We start from the raw sequence: 7,071 nt of genomic DNA on the forward strand, positions 1-7,071 counted from the left end.
AATGACTAAAACTCAGTGTCAAAGGTATGAATAGGGTAGGGCTGAGTTTGTGAACTGCAGCATATTTTAAGTGTTCCATCTTCACTCAGATATAAAACAAATCCTATTATATAAATAAATCCATGCACTGATTGCCAGAGATAATTTTCTGTCACCATTATTGACTTTTTCCACACTGTTGAGTTGCACATATACACATTTCCCAATTTGCTGCAGCCTTACATTTCTAATTGTACTAGTTACCTTAGTTGCAGAGTGTTGGACTGAAAAGTTGAAAGAACTGCTGTGCATTCATTTATATGCCATCTATTTGGTATCCATTTTACATTCCACTATTGCCAACCATTCCTTGCAATCAGGAACTGCAAAAGGTACAGTTGCTTATCTTTGTCTCTCTCAGGTGATTGCCAGGTTTCTGCCTGCCCGGCTGTGTTACCATTGTTTATCAGGAAAAGTATCTTCCTCATTCCACACTAAATGCTCTTGGCTAGTCACAAATGATGTCAGTATACTTGGAGAGGAAGGTTCATCTGCAGATGAACTGCAGGCAAAATTTTCCACGTAGAAAAAAATAGATTATGATAGTGCCAGATACTACAGAATAACAGAGGGATTGTGATAATCATTCTCTGAAATGCTTTAATGAGATGGTTCTAGCATGTTGAACCAGGTCCATATACTTATTCTGTATAGTGCATTAACATTTCTCGGGATAATGTATTTTTTATTAAATCCCCTAAGGCCCTTTTTAAAAAGGTGTATTTGTGCATACTTGTTCATATAATCAAAGCTTAGTTTAAACAACCTTAGAACATCTATCCTAATTTCTTCAAATTTTATGAATGACGTTTTAAAATATTTTGGACTTCCTGTATTTTGCCTGCCCTCTCTTCTGCACTTCATACTTTTGTCACATCTTTATTATAATGAAATGACTAGAACTGCCTTGTACAACACTGAGTGCTTGGACTTATTAGAAAAGTAGCAGATACAATATGCCCCCAAAAGAGAAGAATCATACTTCAAGAAATCTGCCCAGTGTTGAGACGTAAGCATCAGAATGCATGGTATATATTTTCCATACTTTTACTTTGGGTGATAATTTGTATACTCTATTAAAGTATGTTCATAAAATTAATCTTCTAAATAATGTAATAATTATATTTCCAGATTCAATGGCATCTGCAATTCATTTGTCTGTTGTTTCTAATACTGTAGTTAGAATAAAGTAATTAAATTGTTTTATATATATATATATATATATTGTATATGTATTTGTGATGCTGGGGGGCAGAGGATCAGGGGTTAAGAACGGAAGAATAAGGCTGGGATAGAGAAACTAAGGAAGAGGAGAAGTAGAGCACAGGGTGGAGGAGTAACGGTGACTGAAAAATTAAAAGCAAAAGCACCCACAAAATTGGAAGGAAAATTAGGATAACAACAAGTAGAGCACAGGAGACTTGCTTGAGCAGCCAAGGAATACAGATTATGGAAGAAAATGAAATATGAAAGCAACAGAGAAATACAGCAAACAGAGGGTAGGAATGGAAGAATGGATGAAATGAGGAAAGGGGGAGGCAAGATAGTTAAAGAAAAGCCATTTCATAGGAATACTAGGCAGAGATGTGTTGTGAATGAGATCTGTAAAAACATGTCTGCCTTTTCTAGTAGGAAAAACAATGTTGCTGGGCAAAACTCAGTTTGTATACCCCGTTTTAGGCAATTTAACCATGGTCACTGAATGCTTTTTTAAAAACATCAAACCTAATAAATCAAACTTCTGAATTTTTAAATTCTTCAAATATTAGTTATCGTTAAGTTATATTTACCACCATATTTTTAAACTACATCCCTACATCCCATAACAGCCCCCATTGTGCAGGGGCTGAAAATCTAAATAGAAGGTGTATGACTACATCTTAGCAATACCTAATTGAAAAGCTTCAGTGTTTCTATTTCCAAATTTTCTGAGGTGGACAGATGAATCAGGCCTCAGATGATAAAACTTGGTGAGACTCCAGGGCTATGTTAGCTTGCTGATGGTCTGTCCTCAATATTTTTTTTTTTTATTATTCAAATTCATTAACATTATTCCAGGTCTTTTTAGATACTCTTTCATCCAGATGATAAATCTTATTCCTTTACTTTATTGTTTTCATATCTCATAAAAGTTTGCCCTTTCCTTGTCCTTGGTATTTAAGAATTTTATATTGAGCCTGAATGCATGAAAAATTGAGACTCTTGTCCTTTCCCAAAAGATAAGAAGGCATCACCTTTAATTGCATAACTAACTGTTCTTTAAGAACTCTATGTAAAGCCTCTGTTTTTTTATCCTTCTATTGATTACCAAAATATTATTTCAATTAAAGATAAAATTTTGCAGAAAATATTTTTATTTGTTGAAATGTATCAAGTAGTCTTAAGAAAAACTAAAAAAAAAATTGATTTTCAGCAACCAAAATGCAAGATACTTCAATTTTCAGTTTTTTACTAGTTTTTTTCTTTAATAAAAAAAGACTTCATAAAAGTTAAGGTGGAAAACTATAAAGCTTTCATTTTCAATGAAAAGAACATTTCTGAGCCCAATGAAGTTAGGTCAGAGCCTAGAAAAAAGAAAACTGAAGTACTACTTAGACCAGGGGTTTTCAACCTTTTTTACCAAGTGTACCCCTTCTGGGCACATGGGGGGGCACGTGCCCCTGGGTCTGTGTGTGGGTCATGGGTGGGCTGGGTCGAGAGATGTGCTGGGCTGTTCTGGGTGGTGGGTAGCTGGGCTGCACTTGGGGTGAGGGTCGGCAGGGCTGGGAGGGGCACTATGGGGGGGCTGCAGTCACCCCAAAATTCACTGTAACCCCCTGATACCTGCTTCCAGCACAGCGCAGCCCAACACCCATGCTGTGAACAGCCCGGCACTGCCCTGGCCCCAGCTCACAGCGGCCCCAGCCCACTGCACCCTGCATGTAGATCAGGGGACACATGCACCACATACGCTTCCCACATGCAGGCAGTGGTAGGAGCCACCCCCATCCCCATGCCCCCCAGACAAGCTGCTTGCAGCTTTGCCCTGTGCTCCACCTTGGATGGGCCTGCCCCTGCTGTAGCCCCAGCCCCTCCCTCACTGCAGGGGGCTATGGCAGCAGCACTACAGGGGGCTGCAGCCACCCTAAAATTCTTTCTCCACTGATGTAATTCAGATTGGCCTAAATTCTATTGTTTAGGCTACAAACAGACATTGCATTGGTCCTGGGAGAAACAAATTTAACTCCAGGACAAAGTGCAGTTGCTCACACATCCATGCCCAATGTCCTTGAGCAAACCCTAAAAAGGATAAGAAGTGTTTAAAGTTTGTCCTGGGACATCATTAAGTGCTTCTGAACAGCTTTCTCAGGATTTAACCCTGAATCAGTGACAGAAAAGAGGCCATGCATTCAGGCACTCTCAAAAGACTAATTGGAAGGACAATGTGCATAGGCAATAAGTAAGGAGGGTATGGGGGGGGGCAAGTGCTCCCCCTGATATTGGATGATACCAAAGCTCACACCAGCTTCTGCAGGCAGCTGCTGCTTGCCACCCGCCCCCTCTTCACCGCCAACATGGAGACTGGCATCTGCGGGTGATCACCACTCGCCACTCACCACCCTCCCGCCCCTCCATCACCACCAACACTGCCAGTGGTTCGCCACTACCCACACTAACACTGGCATCTGTGGGTGGTCCCCGCTTGCTGCTCACCACCATGGTGTCCCCCCAGTCTCGTGAGGCACCAATCATTCATGGCAATGTGTGTTCATTGCAATCCAAGGACAATTCTGTTCTGGGACAAGTGTAGGCACACACTTTTCCTGAGACAAATGCAACATCTGTTCCTAGCCTCAGACTTACTATTAGAGCTTTGCTTAATTGTGGAGGGGGGAGGGGGAGGCAATGTGCTAACCATCCATACACCTGGAGAAGTCTGTTCCACCCTTACAAAGTCATCTCTCTGTTAACTAAATGCCGTCTAATTTCAAACATACCTTTAAGGCACAGTGATTGAGAAGGTGATAGGTATTTGATTTCCATATTCCAATCTGGTGTCCAACTTTCCTTTTGGAATTGACTGTATTTGTCAGTGTTATGAATATTGATACTTACCCATAGTTTGATTTAATCAAACTCCATTCCTTTAGAAAATAATCCATTTGGACCTCAGGGTTTGGACAGCTCCATATATCCAATATTTCTGTTAGTACTGAAACAGACTAGAGAATGCAGCCTGTGTGGCTTCTCTTTCTTAAAAAGGAATCTATAATATTGCTCAGATTGTATATCTATCTTACACTTCATCTTAACAGCCAAAGAGAAAGGAGTGAGTAGGACTAGTGAATTGAATTGGTTATGGTCTGTCTCACTATTTCTGCTAAACTGATTTTTTCCACTCTTGAAACCAGGTCTGTCTGATGGTTTTGTTAATGCAAGTTTAAATACTTAGCTTTCAGGCATATTACCTGCAGGTGCAGTGGTGACTCCTCAGGGCATGGTATTAAACTTAAGTCACTTCTTTGACATAGTTAGGAATTCCTTAGAAATTATATATATGACCAACTTATGGTAAATTGATTTATTTTACCAGTGATCTCCATTCTTTGACAATGTATGAACTATACTCTATGTGCATATTAAACCTGTATAAAATATTTATACATACATGTGGATTTTAATTTTTTTTACATATGCAGGTGCTTATACATAATTAATAACACTTTAGTGATACCATAGCTTAATGTATCCCAGATTTCTTTTGATCAGAGGTTTGTGATACTTTGTTCTGATTTTTTTTTTTTTTTGTACAAGAACAATGGAAATTATAAATTATGTTTGAATCTTCTAACATACTTTTTGGATTCAATAGTACAACTTTTTAAACCTGTAGGGTTAATCCTGAAACCCAGTTTTAGCTTTTTTACCAGAAACTTGTCATACAGGGGATCCACAAAAAATGTCTAAGATGGTGCAAAATGAATATTACTGGCTCTACACCATCCATCTCTCTGTGAAGAACTTCTCAGGGACAGAAAGGGAACAAGACTGTAGTAGGAAAAGGTATAGCCGGGCACATGACTGCAGATGTTGCAATTATAAAGCAGTTCTGGGTTGCATTGTTCCAAGTTTCTTTGTAAGGGTCGATATATAAGATCCATGAGTGAGTGTTGCCTCCTGAATCTGTGGGGGGCACCTGCAGAAGCCCTGCCGACAGTGTCAGTGTCAGCCATTGGGAGGGTACGTGTACCCCTGTGCACCCCTTACCAGTCACCTGTGATAAGATCATAGGTAGTAGAAAGGTGATTTTGATAAACCTTCATCTTCTGATCTTGTGAATTGAGGATTGATGTCAGGGAGTTTATTTCTATATGTATTTTCTGGAATGATATATCATGTTTTGGGGGAAAACTTTGCCACATAGGACACTAAAAATTCATACACTAAGAAATTCTTTGACTCATAAAATCCTTGTCTAGGAAAAAGTTATTACAAAAAAAAATAAAATAAAAAGCAGTCTGAAGCACTTGCTATATCAAGCATTTTCAAACCAGCCAATCGCCAAACAGTTAACAGGAGAGAAGGCTTTGAACATAGAAGTGAAGATGGCAAAAGATTTTAGGCATAACAGTTACTATAACAGACTGTTTTAAAGATTCTTCCAGCACATCACTGAAGATGATCTGAACACTTTTGATGATAAAGCCAGTAAATGCACCCAGACAGGTTATAAACACCATTGTTTTTTCAGTGAGACAAGGGCCTAAAAGACAGAGAGAGAATGTGGGAATTGGAAGACAAGAAAAGCTACTGAGATTGATATGATGACAGTCAGAAATATCAAGAATTTTAAAGCTCTATAAAGAGCCACAGATTCTGACAAGAAACTAAATTGTCAACAATTTTAAAGCTTTTTTGCTGGAAAAGAAAGGGTAAGAGGTATGTGGCTGTAGATTTATTAACATGCACTTTTATCATAGTTTGCTTGCTGTGTCCTCCATCTGAAAAGCAGAACTGGGCAGTGAACAGTCTCTCAGATACGTTTTTCTACTCCTTTATCCTACTTATAGCGCCTGTGATGTGTGGAGCTGCAGAAAGATGAGGAAAAGGGGGTTTGGGGTTGGGTTTTTTTTGACATTTCCTATCCTTTTAGAACAACCTCTGGTAGTGGGACATTTTTAATACCACAGATAAATAACAATATGTGGGAAATACTTCGAGTTGAGGTGGGGAGACATGTGTGGAAGTGGGCCATGTGTTGGAGTCTAAAGGGAGCCATGAATTATCTTCCCATACCATATTCTCAAACTCTGACATGGTTATTATAGAGGGTTTGAGCTGAACTAGGAGAGGAGAGGGACATGAGACTGAAGAGCAATTCAAAGCAATGAGGACAGGTAAAGGGGTGGCCCAATAATGCTTTCTGTGATGGGCAAAGGAGGGTTTAAATTGAGCATCCCTAGGATGATAGGTAAAGTAATGAGTACTTGATTAATAAAATACATTGGAGGTTAATCCATTTTTAATGTCTTTTTGTATTTGTTACCATCAATAATAATTTGCTTTAATAATTGTGCAAACTTATGTTAGTGTTTGCTATCATTCCAGTTTAGAATATAGGATAGAAAATACATGAGTTTGAATCTCCTTTGACTGACTCCCATTTGACACCCATGTTATCGATTTAAATTGAGTTATTAGTGATTTTCATATGAAAATGATGTCCCTTTTTTATCCTTTTTGTAATGAGAAGTAAGCAGAACAACCAAAGATCCTGACATAAAATACAAGTTCTCAAGCTATTACAGAAATAATTTTAGCTCATTAACACTAACAAATGCAAACGCTGAAGCTATAGTAGAGCCACTCAGTCCTTTCCTTTTTGATATACCTATGCAATATCACTGAAGAAGAGGAAAGTGTAACTGAACAAAGACAAATATTTTAAGAACTCTTACTCAGGAGTTATGAATGAATTGTGATCACTCACGGAAGAGACCTTGTAACTGTCAGTGGCTCAGTGACAACATGTTAATGCACAATGTGAAGTCA

Source organism: Alligator sinensis, unplaced genomic scaffold (assembly GCF_000455745.1).
Source record: "Alligator sinensis unplaced genomic scaffold, ASM45574v1 scaffold341_2, whole genome shotgun sequence".
Taxonomy (NCBI): Eukaryota; Metazoa; Chordata; order Crocodylia; family Alligatoridae; genus Alligator; species Alligator sinensis.